At 49.0% G+C, this 18,118-nt stretch overlaps 1 protein-coding gene across 3 annotated transcripts in view; it reads right to left on the bottom strand.

The window, feature by feature from the left end:
* HDLBP (high density lipoprotein binding protein) overlaps positions 1–18,118 on the bottom strand; it is a 71,161-nt gene that overhangs the window by 37,351 nt on the left and 15,692 nt on the right. The window contains exon 1 of one of the 3 annotated variants that reach the window (XM_055345965.1): positions 2,372–2,510. The exons of the other annotated variants lie outside the window; for them this stretch is intronic. The gene's annotated coding sequence lies outside the window, so the exon portion shown is untranslated. Of the gene's footprint in view, positions 1–2,371; positions 2,511–18,118 lie in introns of those variants that run through there. 3 annotated transcript variants of the gene reach the window in all.

The following is an 18,118-nucleotide window of genomic DNA, read 5'->3' as shown; positions in this document are numbered from 1 at the left end:
TTTCTCTTTTTCTTATAAACTTCTCAAAAAAACCCATTTTTTTAGAATTCGCTTTAAGCACAGACCTTATGATCCATATGTAAATACAGACCTCCCTCCACGTGAGGCTCCGGGGTAAGATTTTATAAAAGGCCAATCTTGGTCCTCCTAACATGCGCTCAAGCAGGACTGTCTACCTGCCTCAACCTCAACCAAGCAGCACTAAGAAACGGAACCCACAGCTCTCTGCCCACGCAAAGTGCTCCCCACCAGCGCTCCACCCTCCCAGACAACACCCAGCAAGACAGCTCCCACTTCACTGAGGCCTTGGGCGACCTCGCCAGTGATCACTGCTATCTAGAGTTCTGAGGACACCTTACACAGGCCACATTATCAAGGAATAGAGGCCAAACAGGGTATCACAGCCCCTCACTGAATCTAATAACGCTGCTCAAATCGGGCTTGAAAGGGACCCGAGGCAAGGCTCTACTGCGGTCTGTGAGCACCAGCAGACCAGAGCTGCGTGGTCTTCCAGGGGCGCCCTGCTCCGCTTCTACACAGCTGTCACGGTGGTCTGCCTCCTGCAGTGCCAAGACCTGCAGCTTCTCCCCGCTGTTGCCGTGGAGAACAAGTCCGCTTTTTTCTACGAGACCACCTCAGACGCACGGAGCCCTTTCTCCTGCAGCTCTTCCCAGGACTGCTCCAGTTCTGCCTTTGTGTGGCTTGCTGTCAACCACAGTTTGTGCAGGAAGCATTTGGATCCACTCGCTCAACACCAATCTCACAATACTCTCACGCTAGACTTTGCCGTTAGTTTGCAGAGTGTGAAAGTCCAGGTGTGTGTGTGTGTGGGGGGGCACATCTCAGAACAGAACTAGACCCAAAGGAAAGAGGATGGACAGGACCAGAGACTGCCCTCTTCCACCCCGGGGAACCATCTAGCATGCCTGACCACCACCTGGAGAAATGTCATGTCCCAGTGACATTGGACCATGACAGAAACCTGGTCGCCACACAAACAACAGGGAAACCCCTACATGAAAAATTTCAACTTCTCTGCAAAAAGGAAAAGTCTCTGCAAGCAGTTAACAGTACTGGGAGAACTTCATCTGGGCCCTGGGCAGGACTGAGCAACACGGGTGCCCGGCGCCTCCAGTGGAGACCAGCACTTCTCTTTTGGCTGCAAACTACAGCTCTTTGCTTTCACCCCTACAGTCGTCCTGCAGGAGAACTTTCCCCCACCGCCCTGCCAAGACCCACGCGCCATCGGGAGCCCGAGTCCCCACCGTGGCAGTGGGAGCCAGGCCCCCCGCACCCCAGGGCCAGGTGAGCTGGTGCTGGCGGCCGCCCCAGTCCCAGTCCCAGTCCCAGTCCCGGCCCACGGCCAGGAGGCCAGGAGGAGCTCCCGCAGATGCCACCTCAGCAGGCAGCCCGGGCCTCGGGGTGAGCCAGGTGCCCCCACCCGTCCCCGTCCCCGGCCCCGTCCCCATCCCCGTCCCGTCCCGGCCCGCAGGCAGCAGGCAGCAGGCAGCAGGCGGCAGGAACTCCGCAGATGCCACCTCAGCAGGCCCTCCCACAGGCCACGCGAGCCCGCGGGCGGGGACAGGCTTAAAGGGGCAGCGGCGCGCGGCCTCCCCGCCGTTCATCCAAATTCGGTATTTTTCCGTAATGTGTTTTTCGTGCGCGGACCCTGGGGTGCGTCCAAGCCCGCCGCGGCCCCCGGGACAGCAGGCGCCCCGGCCGGGCAGTGGGCAGCGGGCAGCAGGTGGAGGTGCAGCGGGGCCTGCGCCCCGACCCGACCCGGCCCTGCCCGCGGACCCGCTGCGCCCCCGCCCCGCCCCCCGCCCCCGGCCCGGCCGCGGGAGGGGCCGCTCTCACCGCCGGACGCCCACGTCAGCGCCCGAGCCCCAGGTCGGCCGCCCCTCCCCCGCCGCGCCGCGCCGGGCCGGGGGAGCAGGGGACTGGGGGGGCGGGGAGGCCGCCTCGGGGGGCGCAGGCGGGGCGCGGGGGGGGGGGGGGGCGGGGGCGGGGAGGGCGCCCGGAGCCGCGGACTCGGGAAAGTTTCTCACTCTCCCGGCCGGCGCCGCGGCCATGCGCAGTGGGACACGTAGCCCGGGTCGGGTCTGGCCGGGTCTGGCCGGGTCTGGCCGGGTGGGGGTGGGGGTGGGGGGAGGGGGCGCGAGCGCTCGGGAGGGGGAGGGGGGAGGGGGCCGCGTGGGGGGAGGGGAGGGGAGGACGGAGGGGAGGAGGGGAGGGGGCAGCGGCCACGTCCCCTCCCCCGCCCGGCCCGGCGCTCCACGTCGGCAGCCCCGCCTGCCCGCCCGCCCGCCCGCCCGCCCGCGCCCCAACCCCCGCCCTCCCCCTGGCCCGCTCACTCCCCGAGCTCGCTCACTCGCTGGGGTCGGGGTCGGCCTCCGCCCGCTCGCCGCCGGCCGCCGCGGAGAAGCCGGGCCGCGCTCCGAGGCCGGCGCCCGGGCCCCCGCGGCTATATAGGGCGGCGGCTCCAATCCCGCCGAGACACGTCAGGCGGCGGCCGCCCCGCCCCGCGCCCCGAGGCCCCGCCCCCGCGCCCCGAGGCCCCGCCCCCGCGCCCCGAGGCCCCGCCCCCGCGCCCCGCGGGGTCCCCCACTCGCCGCGCAGGGCCCGCACCCTGCACCCCGGGCCGGGAGAGCCCCAGGGCGCCGGGCGGGGGGAGGGGGCAGGGAGGGGAAGAGGGAGGGGAAGAGGGAGGGGGCGGGGGCAGGGGGCGCGCACCCCCACCGCACCCCCAGCCTGACAGCCCACCCGTGAGGGACCCCCTCCCCACGCACAGCTCCCCAGGACGCCGGCCCGAAGTTCAGAGCACCTTCCTCCCCCTCCTCCCCTGTGGTTCCCAGCCTTGGGGCCCTCCTCCGTTCCCTGGCGTCCAGGTGACTCCCCTTCAAAAAGGGGCCACCCTTGCACGTCAAGAGTGCATGGTTTCCGCAGCAAGAGAAGAGCAGGGGCGCCTACTGCGTGTCCCACCCTAGATCCAGCAGGAGAGGAAAGCCCCGCCCTCGGGGGCTTGGGCCCTAGAGGAGGACAGTGGCTCATCAGGTGTGCATCCCTGCATAATCGATCGCTGCCCTCATCAGGTGTGCATCCCTGCATAATCGATCGCTGCCCTCATCAGGTGTGCATCCCTGCATAATCGATCGCTGCCCTGTTTCATTTTTAAATCAAAGGTCCGGGGATCCCTGAGTGGCTCAGTGGTTTAGCGCCTGCCTTTGGCCCAGGGCGCGATCCTGGGATCCTGGGATCGAATCCCACATCAGGTTTCTGGCATGGAGCCTGCTTCTCCCTCCTCCTGTGTCTCTGCCTCTCTATCATAAATAAATAAATCTTAAAAAAAAAAAAAATAAACCAAGGGTCCAGAGCCCCCATAGGATCCTGCATGAGTGAGGGTGGTGCACAGCCTGGGCCACAGAGGGTAAGCGGCAGGGACCATGGCAACAGCAGACAGGAAGGCCTGAGCCTGGTCAGCACAGCCTGTAGTCCTACAGTGGTGCTTGGGATGGGAGGATGATGGGGAGTTTGAAGGGGCAGAAGGCAGGACCAGATGTACTTTCCTCAGGGGAACACAAAGTATGTGGGGGAGGGGAAGAGGTTGGGCCACTGCAACCATTCAGTCTGAAGAGGACGCCAGCTTTCCGGTGGGGTTGGCGATCAACGAGGTGGCCAGATTTGTAAGTAGCACCAAGAGGTCCCCATTAAGTGGAGGCAGGGCATGACAAGAGCTAAGAATGGCAGGGAAGTTTTTGGCTGCCCACACCAAGATTGGGAGTCTGAAGACAACCTGCAGGAAAGGGCACAGAGTGTGACAAGAGATGCCCATGGGATGGCAAGTGCGGGTGTCAAGAAGGCAACTCTATATGCGAGCTGAAGGCCAGGGGAGAAGCTCAGCTCAGCCCACGGGAAACCCTCAGGAGATCACTGGGGGAGAGAAATCCATGGAAAGCAGTCAAAAATCCATCCCTTCCAGCCAAGGACATCATTGTTGAAGCAGTGCCATTAGTTCCCTAGGATGGGACCCCGACTGGTAGCAGCATATCCTTAGACTTGGAAGCACCAAGGTCTCTAGCCTCCCCTACTAGGTTATTAGTATTTGTAGGTACTCCGTCCGTGGGGACTAACTAACCAGCAACTCAGACAAGTGTTTTGTTTTGTTTTTGAAGTCTCAGTACCCTGTGTGTGGCTGGGGGTGGGGGGTAAAGAGCGAGGAAGAAGGGAGGGATTCTCCAACAGTTGGCGGGTTGACTGTCGAGGAACTTCCAATAGAGCTTGGAAGTCACCCCAGTCAGAGGCTCGCACAGAAGGCCTTAAAAGACGGTAAAAGACATACAGTTAACAAAAGATTGTAAAATCAGATGCTGAGTTTGTGCTACAAACCATCCCAGGACACTTCTCTGTGTTTCGTCCCAGCAAGCTTCAGTGCATTGAAACTACTAGTTTGTAGAGGCAGATTTTCAGAGGCCTAGGTCCAGCAACAGTCACACCAGATAATGTGTGAACCCCCTATGGCTACCTCAAAAAGTGAACATCAGTCTGTGACATTTGGGTTTTCAGCCCTCAAGCGGACAGGGGAGAAGATGTGGGCCTGCACAGGTTAGAACAGAATCCCCCGGCCCCTTAGAACCATGACCCTCAATAGGACTAACTCTCAATAGAAGGTAGGCTATTTCATTGAGGTGCGGAAAAAAAAAAAAAAAACAACAAGCCCACCAGCCTAGAGACTTTCCAATCAGCTTGTACTAGGTGGTGAGAACTGTTCTTGAGCACTAGCAACCATGAACAAACACTCAATAAAGGTTCAGGGCTCAATCCTTATAACCCCATTTTCCCAAGATGCCCTAGCCCGAATCTACGAATTACCAAAACAGAGATAAACCCCACTCAGCAGAAAACAAACGTCATACCAGGCTACAAATGATATCCACAAATCTACCCACACTGTAGGGAGGCTGAAGTCCAAAATTCAAAAAAGAAGACTGAAATTGGATTTGACTCAAGAACTTTAGATGACAGAACTATCAGATTGAAAATGTAAAAAATTCCTGAAGTGATTAGAGATGTAAGGCATAAAAAAGTGGCCTTAAAAAAATTCAAGAGACGGAACAAATGAAAAGGTTTAAGAACTACAGATAAGGAGCACCTGGGTGGCTCAGTCAGGCTCTCTGCTCCGCAGGCTCCCTCTCTGGCAGTCTCTCTCCCTTTCTCTCCAAAACCAACTAACCAACCAACCACATGGTAAGAGGAGCACCGGGGTGGCTCAATCTGTTTTGCGTCTGAGAAAATCATTTGGCTCAGGCCATATCTCAGAGCCATGGGATCAAGCCCAGTACCAGGATCCATGCTCAGCAGGCAGTCAGCTTGAGATTCTCTCTCCCTCTCTCTCTGCACTCCACCCCCTTGCATGTGCTTGCTGTCTCTCAAATAAATAAAATCTCTAAAAAAATTTTTAAAAAAGAACTACAGAAAAGAGAATGAGGAAGTCCAACATATGTCTAATAGAAGTTATTAACGAAGCAATTACAAGGAACAGAGAAGCAGTATTGGAAAAATAACAGAGAAAATTCTAGAATGTAAAGATACCCTCTCCCCACATCAAGGGACAGAACAGGTACCTAGCAGCATTGTTTCAACTAATCCACCACCCCCAAAACACCCTGTAGTGAAACTGCAGAATGCCAAAGACAAGAGTAGAACCTAAAAGCGACTACAGGAGAGACAGGTTAGCTACAGAGACGTCACAATGCCTACCAGGGGACAATGAACTAACACCTGTAACCTATATTGAAGGAAGTACCTGTCAACTCAGAATTCTCTCATTAAGGACAAGAGCAAGAGAGAGACACTTAGATGGAGAGAAAGTTATTACTACTGATGGATGGCTGCTAAAATGACCACTGAAGGGCACGCTCCAGCCAGAAAATGAGAGCCAGAGCGCTGCCAGAAGGAATACTGACAAAGAAACCAGTAACCCAGATTAAGTGAGACAAGCACTGACCACGTACTAATAACAATACAATCTGGAGGAAATTAAAATATAATTAAAATTGTAAGCAGCAATAAATATAAGGTGGAAGGAAGAAACTGAAGTTGCAATATTTCAGATCATTATTTGAGGGAAGGCTGGAAATACTAGTATCAGCCCTTGTTGAATTAATGATACAAACTTAAAGATGATCTAGTGATAGTTAAAGCACAGTTTGTAACTTTCAAACCAAAAAACCAAACTCCCATTCCAACAGAAGTTATTGGCAATACTCTAAATCTTGGATTAGGTGGTAGGTTCAGAAGTATTCATTACAGTACACACGATTACTTTATCAGTTACGTTGCCTTGTGTTAGTAATTACTAAGGAAAATTGAGGAAGAAAGAAAACAACAGGAAGCAGAAGGAGGAAAAGACAAGTGATGGAAAAGCAAGGCAAATGAAGCACAAAATATGATGGAAAAAATGAATCCAAATGTGGTGATATCCTAATGTAAATACAAAATCCAGCTCTGAGCTAATTCAGCCACCTAAACGGCGGGGACAGAGACGCTGAAAGTAAGGAGATGGAAGATCAGTTCAGGCAAATCCGAACCGGTGAAAGCTGAGCTAGCCATATTGATTTCACACAGACTGTCAGGAATAAAAAGCCCCAATCAACTCTGATCATATACATCTCTAATAACCTGGCTATAAAACACATAAAGTAAAAACAGGAAGGTTATGAGAAGTTGACATATCTGGGATTACAAATGAAGACAGATTCAGCTCTTTTGGGAACACCGATCGTGAAGATTAAAACTGTACAGAGGGCAGCCCCGGTGGCTCAGCGGTTTAGCGCCGCCTTCAGCCCACGGTGTGATCCTGGAGACCCGGGATCGAGTCCCACATCGGGCTCCCTGCATGGAGCCTGCTTCTCCCTCTGCCTGTGTCTCTGCCTCTCTCTCTGCCTGTGCCTCTCATGAATAAATAAATATTAAAAAAAAAAACTGTACAGAATATTAAAACAATGTAGTTAATAAAACTACTTTATTGGATTTATGTAATCCTTCACCCAATTATTAGAAATGACACATTCAATCATAATGGAATTTTTATAGACACTGGCTAGCAGCTAGGGCAAAACAAAAACAAATGGCGGAGAACTAATAGTGTAACATTCTCCAAATACAACACAATCAATCAGGAGCCAACTTAGAATTTTAAGAAGCCTGGAAATATAAAAACTTGCTTCTAGATAACTCATGGGTCAAAGAAGAAATCTGAAAATAATTAGCACAATAAGCAGTCAGATATCCAAACTTGTGAGATCAAGCCAAAGTGTTGCTTGGAGACAACTTTATACCCTTAGGCCATCATATTAGTGAAAAGGAAAAAGTAAAAATGTAATCATTCATTCCTGAAATTAGAAGGACAGAATAAATCTTAAAAAAGTTAAAAGAAACACAGATAAGAAATTAATGAAGTGGAAGTATACCTACTAGAGAGAATAAATATAACTTACAGCTGAGTCTTTTAAAAGACCAGTTAGATCTCTGGCAAAAAAATGACCAATGGAAAAAAATAAGAACAAGAGTATCAAAACTACAGCCAGAGTAGAAATTCTGAAAAATCATATAAGAACTCTACTGAGACAAGTATTATCAAAAACTTGACCACGACGTCACACACACACACACACACACACACACACACACACACACACACACACACAGCTTGAAAACAGAGGAAACCGGCAACTTCAGAAAAACAAGTCACCTAAACAGCGTCTGTTAGAAATGGATAGTTTATGTAACCAATCCTCCCCAATTTTCAAAGAAACAAATATAAAGATCTCAACCGAGAGACCCAGATGCTTTTGTAAGGAAGCCCTGAGAAATTATCTTCCCAACTTACAAAGCTAGGAGACTTTAGTATTTCCCAGACAAGGATAACAGGAGAAAGCAATGTATGAATTTCATCTAGATACTTAATAATCTAGGAAACTGATCTAGAAAGTCAAAACAATATATAATGATGTCCACTCTATTCCAATAACACAAGGTGATGCGGTATTAGAAAGGCTAGTAGGTAGGGGCACCTGGGTGGCTCAGTCGGTTAAGCGTCCAACTACTGACCTCAGCTCAGGTCTTGATCTCAGGGTTGTGTGTGAGTTCAAGCCTCACACTGGAGGCTTGTGAGTTGTGGCCTCACTTAAAAATTAAAAAAGAACGAAAGGAGGACAGAAAAAGTAATTCACTACATTTTTACACCAGGGCAAGAATGATGTTATCACCTAACAATATTCAAATAAAGAATGTGATATAACCTGCCCATTCTCCAAAAAAGGACAATTACAAGGACATTTCCCTAACTAGATGTCAGGTGCCTACCAGAGGCCCTCATTAGAAGCATTCACTTTAGGATCATGAAGACAACAGGCTGCAACTGAGTGTTTTCTCGCTCTTTTTTTTTTTTTTTTGAAGATTTTATTTATTTATTCATGGGAGACACACAGAGAGAGGCAGAGACACAGGCAGAGGGAGAAGCAGGCTCCCCGCAAGAAGCCCGACGTGGGACTCGATCCTGGGTCTCCCAGGATCACATCCTGGGCTGAAGGCGGTGCTAAACCGCTGAGCCACCCAGGCTGCCCCGCTTTCTCTATTCTTAGGTATACCCGAGATGCCAGCCTGGGCAGGAAGGCAAGAAGTATGAGAACTGGAAGCGGTAAATCGGGGTGCTCCCAAGCAGTACAACTGTCCACGTACAAAAGATCTAGGAGGAGCCATGGATACACCATTAGAACGCCAAGTTTTTTTTAGAACCAAATGAGTACACACAATCATGTTCCAAAACACCAGCAACAAATGTCAGGAATCAATCTAATAAGAAAATAATAGGTTTATAGAGAACATTCTAAAAACTTTTGCCAAAATACAGAAAAGATCTAAAAAAATAAATGACATGTTCACCTATCTAGGAAGACTTAGGCATAAAGACTATATACATCTTCCCTAACCAGACTAGAAATCCATGCAAACGCAGCTTAAACCTCGAAAGCAGTGTGCAGGTGTGTGTGCGTGTGTGTATGGAATCTTGCAACCAGATTTTATGCAATTTTTAGATAATATTTCCATGTACAATGTTTAGAATATTTACGTATATGATTATACTTATTCGGCAAATCTTATACAAAAGATCAAAGGCCATGAATAGCCAATTACAGCTCTGAGCAAAAAAAGTCGGGAGAACTTGCCCTTCCCAACACCACGATTTTACAGGCTCAGTAATTCAGACACTGTGGGGCTGGAGAGGGACAGGCACGGAGAGCCACGGGGCGGGCGAGAGGCGCCCAACACCCACGTCCTCACACAGCCGTCACGCTTCCCGAGGTGAACCTACAGATGCGGTACAACTGAGGCCTGTGTGGAAACTGGTTATCCCAGGGAGGAGAAAGCGGAGGGCCTTCCTTTACACCACCCACAAAGCCTAGTCAGGCTAACGATACAACTACCGCGAGACCGCGATCCCACGTAAAACGTTTTCTGAAGGTTTTATTTTGAAGTAATCTCTACATCTAACACGGGGCTCCAACTTCCAACCCTGAGATCGAGAGTCACAGGCTCTAAGGACTGGGCCAGCCGGGCGCCCGGACAGGGTCACTTTTCGAGTCTACTTTTGGGAGAACGGCTCTCCCGCGGAGTCAAGGGAAGCGGTGTACGAGGATGGTGTCCTCACAGCGCGGGGCGAGCAACAGCCAACACCCCGTCGGCGGATCACCACGGGTCAACAGCCCGAGGGGTGTACTGAGGCCACTTACCCTCTTTAACCAATGACCTGACAGGACCCACTGGGGCGGCGGCGCCGGGCGTGCCGGGAAGGACCCCGGCCAGCGGCCCCGCCGAGGTCTGACGGCTGCTCAGAGGCCCTGCGATCCTGGAAGCAGCCCGCGCCGAGGGGCAGGAGCGTCCCCAGGGTTTGCTCTCCCACACTGTGTGGTGCTCGGGTCGGGGCTAGGAGTGTGTTTCCATCTCTCCTGATAGCTGAAAAACATACTTCGAACTCCTTTATGATTCAGCTTATTTATGCCTGGCCGGCTGTAACCTGTGGCGGCAGGCTGGCTGGGAGCATGTTCTAATACTGAACACATTAAAACTGGGTTCCTTTTCTTTGGCTCAGAAATTCTATTACCGTGGGACATCCAGCTTGGCACCGTGGTCCCTAGAGGACAGCCGTCCCGGTCCAGACGGGCGGGAACCAGACGGCGGTGGGTCGCTCTGCACTGCATCCACGTTCATTTCTCTTGAGGAAGCGACAGACAGAAAAGGGGACCAAGCGTTCTTCGGTGACCCTGCTCCCGGATGTCGTCGTGTATTTCTTTCACCTAAGTGTCAGCTAAGTCATCACAGGCATCTACAGTGAGGACAGACGGACCGTATGAAGAACACCACACCTGTGGTCAGGACAAGGAAGTTCAGAGTCTTGCTCGGATTCTCTTTGGGTCACCTGGGTGAGTTGTTTAAGCTCTCAACTTTGAAAAGTTGCCCATTTGTAAACCCTTGGGGCCTTTGGAAATTGTTAAAGATCAAAGAAGGTAAACTGCCCTACAGTAGCCATATCACTATATGGGAATATTAACATTTAATTCCACTAAACGAATACATTTAATGTAGTACTCCACTAATTTCACGAATACTGAATTAACGTATCTTTATACAGATGAGGAAAGAATAGCATTTATTTAGAGCCAAATTCAAGAACATGTGTCAGATAAACACACCTTGTAACTTTTTTAAAAGTAAATTTTTAAAAGATTTATTATTTGACAGAAAGAGCGTGCAAGAGAGTACACGTGAGCGGGGGTGGGGGGGAGGGAGAGAGAGAAAGAGAGAGAACCCCAAACAGACGCCTCGCTAAGTGCAGAGCCTGATGTGGGGCTTGATCTCATGACCCCGAGATCACAACCCAAGCAGAAACCAAGAGCAGGATGTTCAACCAACTGAGCGATCCAGGCACCCCCAGACCTTGTAAAACTCTTTTTAAAAAGCAAATGGCACAAGGTCACGTTCAAAAATGTAAGTTAATGGGTTTCCATAGAAATGAAAGGAAAACTGCTCCTGAGCCATGCTGGCCAGCATATACTGATGACATGTGGCTACCGATACTTGAGACACGGCTAGTTCCACCCAATGCATGCTCTGAGTCTAAAGAACACAATGGATTTTGAAGACTTCATGCAAAAAACACCTTGCTGATGACTTTGTACTGAATTCACGATGAAACAATGCTCTGGACAGGAATAAACAAAATATATTATCGAACTTAATGTCCATTTGTTCCTTTTTAAATTTTTAAGGTGGATAGTAAAAATTTTTGAAATTCTATAGGAAACTCTTATTTGCTACAGAGTTGGGTTTTCCAAACCAAAGCAGAAATGGAATGACAAAAAGGTTCTTCTTATTAATAAACTTTATATAACTCTTTTTACAAGACCCAAATCAATTTACTATGAATTTCTTGCTTAAAATAAATTTAGAGGACGAGAAGGAATACAAAACGGGTACTGTGTCCGTCCTGTCTCCTCTGCCACAGACGCCCAGGAGCGTGTGGCACAGAGAGCTGTCTCAAAGGCTTCCGGGAAGAAGTGACCAAGTTTAGTGGACAGCATTCATTCCTTCCAGGGACTCCAAAAAATCCATTAACAACCCAAACAGAAGCAAAAAATAAAAACATCTTTTATAGAAATGAAGAAAACACTTGACCTGTACAAAAGAAAATGCACTTTGAAAGTGGGAGAGATCCTACATCATACTTCTCAGTTCGGTAAGTATGATGTCTGATGAGCATCAGAAAAAGTACAGGAAAACTGGTGTGGCTGGAGGAATAGCTGACGTGACCTCTTTGGAGAGCAATCTGATTACACACTGCAACTTAAAAAAGCACAAATGTGCTTTGACCCGGTAATTCCTAGAGCCTCTCCCATGTGTGCTCACGTAGGTGCCGAGAAACAAACGTACTGTGGCTTTTTCACAGGAGCAAAAGACTGGATGCTTGTGTTGTTTCCAGCAGGGTGCTGGGTAAACCAATGATGGCGGGACACAAAGTCTCCTACCGGACCTACTGAGTGAGCAAGTCTCCTCCCACCAGCAAACCGGGAAGGGAGGCCACCCCTCCACTCACAGACCGCCTCCGTGTGCCCCAACTGCAGCGCCCACCTGTGACGCTGCACTTGCTCCCAAACCTCTTTATGCCGGGCTCACTTGTTAATGTAACTACACAACTTAAAAATGATGCAAAATAAGGAAAGAAGAGTGAAATGTTCCTAGAATATTAAATTTATCACACTGAAATTAGTGAGGACAGATTGCTTTAAAAAAAATTGTGTCACTTAGGTGAAAAATTCTTAAAAACCTCAAGGAATCTGACATTCTAATTGCTTTGTCTTAAGTTCTTGATCCACTTAAAAGAAATTGATGCTGAATGCCCTAGATAGCACAGCGGGAGTTTGGTTTCTGTAAGAAGAGATTATTAGAATCCAGTCAGCAGCCCCTCAGATACAAGGTCTCAGCCCTGTACAGATGGTCGGGGAGTGAACGAGCGTCCCTCCCTCAACCATACAGCCAGGGTCCAGGTCAACTCACGAGAGACGGGCAGCTCTGTGAGGAAACGTGTTTGCGTGTGCATAGAACGCCTATGCCTTACTTGTAGGCCGTCCAAGCCCCTGAGGCTCCAAGAGGGAGCACAGAACCAGGCACTGGGGAGGAGCGCGTGGGGGCTGGTAAGGGAGGACGGACTGGAAAAAGCAGCAACTGTACTGAGAGGTGAGCACGTGTAAAAACAGCATATATGTCTTATACCACTTACCCAAAAAAAGGTGTGTTTTAACAGGTTTAGAAATTACTGATAGAGCTAGGCTAAGCGCTCCTGGGAGTCCGCTGCAGAAGGATAGCTCTGTTTTACAGGGCGCTCTTACTTTGTCCACGGATCCTTCTGTTTGGAGAGGGAAACAAAGACGTACTTTTTTTAAACAGCATTTGCTACCACAGATCAGCAAAAGGCAGGGTCACAAGAATTATTTTCTTCACTGGTTTATTAGACCATGGTACAAGCAAGACGTCTGAAGTAAGACTTCTGTGCCGTTCATTTCCTTGGGAGGGACTGCTGATTACAGAGGTTGTAGGCACCTTGAAAGCCCCTGGGAATTGGAAGACACCCAAGACTGTCTTTACGTACCTGCAGGGCGGTACCGAAGGGGTTTGTCTCGCCTCGGCATAAAGAAAAACGCCGGTGAGAGTAAGCAAGCCCCCAGGATTGCACTGAGCAAGCCAGGCCGAGCGGTCTCTCCCCCGGCACCCCCGCACACGGCCACCACATGCTTGCAGCGCTGCCGTGGTCTCCTCCACACATAAAATGGTTTGTTTCCTTACAAGAGCCAACCACTCACTGCTTCCAGGTGAAATGGATCTTGTGACCCTTGGGCCATCTGTGTCTCTGAATGCCATGGGAACAGGTTTCAGAGCAGTAACAGACTGGGGGCCACAGCAAGTCCCACCTCAAGGCAATGGTGGCGTGAGAAGAGGACAGCAAGGGCCGGCGGGAGACGAGACACCAGCATAGGACGCCTTGGGCAGTACCTCCACCCCACCCCCACCAAGTCCTACAATCAAAAAAATACTTTTGATCTTCTGACTGCAAATTCCATTTAAACTCTAAGAAACAAAAGAATTCTTAGGGCAACAACTTATACTTAAAAAATGTTCTTCCTACAAGTACATAGAGAAGTCTATGAGCTGGACTGAACTTAGCTCGTTTATAAAACATTATGCTAGAGGGACACCTGGGTGGCTCAGTGGTTGAGCATCTGCCTTCAGCTCAGGGCTGATCCCAGGGTCCTGGGATCGAGGCCCGTATCAGGCTCCCCATGGGGAGCCTGCTTCTCCCTCGACCCGTGTCTCTCTCTCTCTCTCATGAATAAATAAAGAAAATCTTTAAAAAAACAAACAAACAGGGGATCCCTGGGTGGCTCAGCTGTTTGGCGCCTGCCTTTGGCCCAGGGCGCGATCCTGGAGACCCGGGATCTCTGCCTCTCTGTCTCTCTCTCTCTCTGTGTGTGTCTCTCACGAATAAATAAAGTAAATGTCTAAAAAAAAAAAAAAAAAAAAATCATTATGCTAGAGACACAAAGTTAGCTGAAGCCATGGGTAGAAATACCTGGGAACTGGCATCAGTCCTAACCAAACAGAAACGTAATGCTTCTCTCACAAAGACACAAACATCAGAAAAATCAAGTCTTCAGATTCTCTCCTGCCCGGGGTATTAAGCCCAGGTAGACACCAAGCAGGTGACCCTGGATATGTCACATCTCTTCCCCTGGCCCGTCTTCTCATTTGCCAAATCAGCAGGAGGGACTCCGTCATCTCTTCCAGTACTTTCTGAGTCTGCTCTAGGGAGTGAACCTCACCTCTAGATTTCAAGAATTTCTGGTATAGTTGTCCCCTCAAAGAACAAACTAATTCAACATAAAGGTGCATAAAGTGCACCTTTCTGTTGGACATGTATTTTTTACTCTCCATCGTGGACTCAGAGCAGGCCACCAAGCTGTAAGCGCATCTGGGGCGCGGCGGCTGAGGCACTTCGCCTGCCTGCAGTGAAGGGTGGGCAGGGCAAGAACAAACTGTTGACCCCACTGTTAGAAAATCAGCGTCAAGCAAAGAGGGATATGTGGCAAAGACCAGCTGTTTATGGCTCCACAGGGAGCCAACAGAAGCAGGAGGGCGGCAGGGTCCAACAGCAGCAGCATGGCAGCCCCACACTCCGGCTGAGGCCAACTCCAAGCAGACATTAAGCAGCCACTTGGAACGGACTCCACCTATTGTGCGAAGGAAGGGATTGGTAACACAGTAGGGGAGCAGCAGAAACTGTAAGAAATAAAAAGGTAAAGTCTGGAAACAACCACAACTTTATTGAGGAGGCGGCAGATTGAACAAATCATGCCATATCCATGCAGCTAAAGCAACATGTGGCCTAAACGGCACAGGAGAGACCTCCACACACTAGTATGTGTGGTCTCCAGGGAGCAGGACAGAAGGTGCAGGGTATGCTACCTTCCCCTAAGAAAGAATCAGAAATGTGGTAGGTCTATACACACGCCCAGTGAGTATACACCTATAGGTATAGATAGCATACATATCTGTTTGCCTTCTGGAAAAGAAATGATAGAAGGAAACAATGTATAAAGGAGAGAGAAGGGATGGAAGCCACATTCATCTGAATATACCATGATTCACCATTTTTTTTAGTACCATAAATCAGAGAAGTACAAACCCTAGAAATAAATAAAATATGCCCTACTTCCTTATCTTGATGCTGGTTCTATGGATGGGTTCAGTTACTGATAATCCACTGAGCCACATACACTAAAGATTTGCATAGTTCTCTATGTTTATTATACTTGAAGAAAAAAATTTAAAAATACGGAAACAAATCTAACAATGTCACATTGGTGGCATGAACATCAGAGGAAAGTAACTAATATGCCATAATTTGACAGCATATTCCAAGTGATATATCCTGAAAATGTTAGCATTGTTATTCTAAGTATGTTATGTGTTTTAAGGTCCAGTTATCAGGTTAACAACCTTAAGAATGAAGATTTTTGGTGTAAGATACACACTGAAGTAAAGATCATATAAATATTCATTTGAACCAGAAATGATCATACTCCTGATTATTTCCTAAATCTGTCTACTACTATGAGAAACAACTGTGAAAATCAATAAAGGGAAACCCTTTATTGGTAAAGGGTAAACTGGAGTAGGGACGATAAAGGGGAGCCACTTTAACCACTCAAGGTCAATCACAGGAAGAATTGTCTTTTACAGGCCCCAACAGGGGAAGACATGTGCTCTGGCTCCAGTAAGAAACCAGCAACCTCGGCAACGAAGCCAGTGAGGAACTGACATCCTAATCCTCCCCAGTGGGCACTGCTTCAAAATAACCTCTCCCAACATCTTCCTCCTTCTCTAGAAAATAACGTTCCTCTTCTCTGTTGGACTTGCCTACCACTTGGCCATACGTATCCTGCATGTATGGAATTGCAATTCTGTTATGCTTGAATAAATCCATTTTTCTTGGTAAAGTAACTGCTTTATTTCTATGGTTAACACAACACAGTGGCAGTGAGCATCCCTACCTAGCACAAGGACTGTGGCATCCAAACACCATTCCCCACTAAAAGGACCCAGGGACTCCTCAGAAAAATGGCTGATCTCAGATGCTGAACACAATAGGGACAAGGTGGGGCACCTCGCTGTGGCAGAAAGGAAGGAGTCACAGACTAATGGGGGTCACATCCAGAGGACACAGAAGCCAACTTCGGGAAATAACAGGACCTTCAAAAAATGTCTTAAATGGGTTGAAACACAATTATATACATACCCATGAGTTGATGATACTAGGAGAAAAAAAGCTACAAAAATGCATTTTCACTTTGGAAGTTGCTAGTCCCAGTGCATTCTGGACACCAATAAAGGAGATGAGGAGCCCCACTTCAGGGTAATCAGAATGAGAAGGGAAACATTCTTTATAGGACAATGCCAACTAAAAAACCTAGACAGAAAGAAAAATCTCGGGCGCCTGGGTGGCGCAGTTGGTTAAGCGTCGGACTTTTGGTTTCAGCTCAGGTCATGATCCCACAGTTGGGCTTTACATTCGGCTTTACATTAGAGTCTGCTTCAGAGTCTCTCTTCCCCCCCGCCCCTCTCTGCTTATGCACGCGCTTGCTCTCTAATAAATAAAATCTTAAAAAAAAAAAAAAGAAAGAAAGAAAGAAACAGTTCTTCATTTTGCAAATTGCCAACTGGATGCTAACTCACTGTCCCCAAAGATATCCAGGTCATTATTCCTGGAGCCTGTGAATGTTACAGAGGAATTAAGAATACTGAGATGGGGAGGGCAGCCCGGGTGGCTCAGCGGTTTAGCGCCACCTGCAGCTGAGGGCCTGATCCTGGAGACCCCGGATCGAGTCCCGCCTTGAGCTCCCTGCATGGAGCTAGCTTGCTTTTCCCTCTGCCTGTATCTGTCATGAATAAATAAAATCTTTTTTTTTTTTTAAAGAGAATACTGAGATGGGGAGATTATCTTGGATTATACAGGTGAGACCTAAATGGAATCACAAGTATTCTTAAAATTGTGTACTTTAATGAGAGAGGGTCTACAAGGAATGCAGCCTCAAGAAGCTGGCAAAGGCAAGATATGGATTCTCTCCTAGAGCTTCTGAAGCAGACCCTGCCGACACCACGCCTTACCCAGTGAGACTCACTTCAGCCAAATCTGCGGTAATCTAGTATAGCAGCAAAAGTATACTAACACACGGATGAAATAATGGACACAAGCAAAATGGCTATGGGTTTCATAGCCCATAGCCAAGCAGAGGACTGGTTGATAGAAAGCTCTATAGGGGACAGTGGTGGCCTTGCTGACACCGTACCCTTGATCAGATGTTAACATCACAAAATGACAGCTACATATCATGCCTCCTGGTATACTGCAATATGGTACACAGCAAAATCCAGGATATATTCTTGACACCTCCCCTACTTCCCACCCCACATACCTGGGGGGGGGGGAGGGAATCAAACCTGAAACAAATTAAGCATCTAAACACAGCTACCAGTTTATAGGAACTATGAGGATCATAAAAATGCACTACCTACCCCAATACAATCAATCCAATCCACCACGTGTGGAATTCCACAGCACCAACGGCCCTGCAGCTTTCATAAATGACAATAAAAGCAAAAAAAGAAAAAAATTGTTATAGATTTGAAAAGATGGGATGCCTAGGTGGCTCAGCGGTTGAGTGTCTGCCTTGGGCTCAGGGTGTGACCCTGGGGCCCTGGGACTGAGTCCCACGTCGGGCTCCCTGCATGGAGCCTGCTTCTCCCTCTGTCTGTGTCTCTGCCTCTCTCTCTGTGTCTCTCATGGATAAATTAAATCTTAAAAACAAAAACAAAAAAAGACTTGAAAAGAGACAAAAGAGGGGCGCCTACGTGGCTCAGAGGGTTATGTCCAACTTTTGATTTTTGGCTCAGGTCATGATGTTAGGGTTGTGAGATCGAAGTCACGAGGCATGCTGCCATGCCAGGG

Source organism: Nyctereutes procyonoides, unplaced genomic scaffold, assembly GCF_905146905.1.
Source record: "Nyctereutes procyonoides isolate TBG_1078 unplaced genomic scaffold, NYPRO_anot_genome, whole genome shotgun sequence".
NCBI lineage: Eukaryota > Metazoa > Chordata > Mammalia > Carnivora > Canidae > Nyctereutes > Nyctereutes procyonoides.
Note: the sequence above shows the minus strand (reverse complement) of the source record. Positions and strands in the feature narration are given on the sequence as shown.